Source organism: Bombus impatiens, unplaced genomic scaffold (assembly GCF_000188095.3).
Source record: "Bombus impatiens unplaced genomic scaffold, BIMP_2.2 scf_0899, whole genome shotgun sequence".
NCBI classification, from domain to species: Eukaryota; Metazoa; Arthropoda; class Insecta; order Hymenoptera; family Apidae; genus Bombus; species Bombus impatiens.
In genome coordinates this window covers 653,491-654,947 of record NT_177318.1, presented here as the reverse complement: position 1 = coordinate 654,947, position 1,457 = coordinate 653,491, and positions in this window count along the sequence as shown.

Below are 1,457 nucleotides of genomic sequence, written 5' to 3'. Positions count from 1 at the left end.
ACGCGTGCACTTTATCGCGTCTCGTCTCACGTCTTATAACGGACCTCGTAGTAGATCGTTGTCTCGATGGAAAAATTAAAAAAAAAAATTGTTATTCTATATTTTCGACTTCTTTTTTCGCGTAGAATCACCCCCTTTCCGCTTGCACTACCAGTTACCAACCACCCTGTATATATATATGTAAAATACAATGTCAAAAAATGTTACATATACAGCTGTTATATCCTCGTGAGTGAATCGATGGAAATCGATGGATTTTATAATTATTCGCACGTAAAAGATGAACAATGTGACTCGTCATATTTCCTGCAATCTGTATTTATGAATATGCAAACATTTTTTTATAGAAGAGGAAGAGGAAAGAAAAATAGTCTTCTCTTCCTGTTTCAGGCTATTAAAAAAAAGGAGTAAATGACGAATACGTAAATTAGCCTTCGACAGTTGGCACGTACGCTTCGATGCATGATGTTTAAATTGGTATTATGACCATGATGTAATTAGTCACAGCAGAAAAAAAAAAAAAAAAAAAAAAAAAAAAAAGAGACAAGAAGAAGGACATCGATTGGTTGAATCGATTCGAGCTAATTTTTAAAGCTGGTTGAAGAACATATTTCGAAGGCATAGGTATTGTCATGTGGCGCCAATTAGAACGATGTCAAGAGTATCCTGCGGTTATTGCGAGTCGCGTTATTCAAATGGATCGAAACGAGGATTTTCTAAACGGTTTACGTAAGATGAGTTTAGAGAAATATCTACGTGTTCAGCCATTTGAATTTCTAACGAGAGAAGGTGCGACCATCATTAACGCGACACTAATTACTACGTGCGAAGTCACACCTGTCTAATGTGCTTGGGTCTACTTATCGAAGCAAAATCAGATGTAACACATCGGCTATTACTTGAATGAAAAATAAAAATAATATTTGTTACGGTATTTTTATAACATTGCATAATAAGATTCGACGAAATAGATAATTTCTAATGTTAAAAAATTTCTATCAACAAAATAGCTAAATTCAGTTAAATTAGTTGGTAACTATTGCTAATTACTATATTGATCAGAGTATGGTTATATCTGTGTAACGTAATACAGGGAATGGGATATCATCGATAGTATGGTAACTTATTTAATAATACAAATTTTGAAAAATTAAAAATAAAAAATTGGTAGTTACTTAATACGAACAAATTCATGTTGAGTATTATTAGATGTTATTATTTGAAGTTAGAGTACCTTTGATATTATTAAATAGTATTATCGTTAAATTAGGTTCATTCTAAAGTGATTGTGAAACAATTTTATCTATTATCGATATATACATATATAAGTGAAGAAACTCTTAAGGAGGGAATATTAGAATTTCCGAGAAACGAGCGACGAGGACTTTTCGAGGCCTTGATCGCAATCAAGAAAGATGCGTGTATGCATTCTTTTTTTTTTTTTTTTTTTTTTTTTT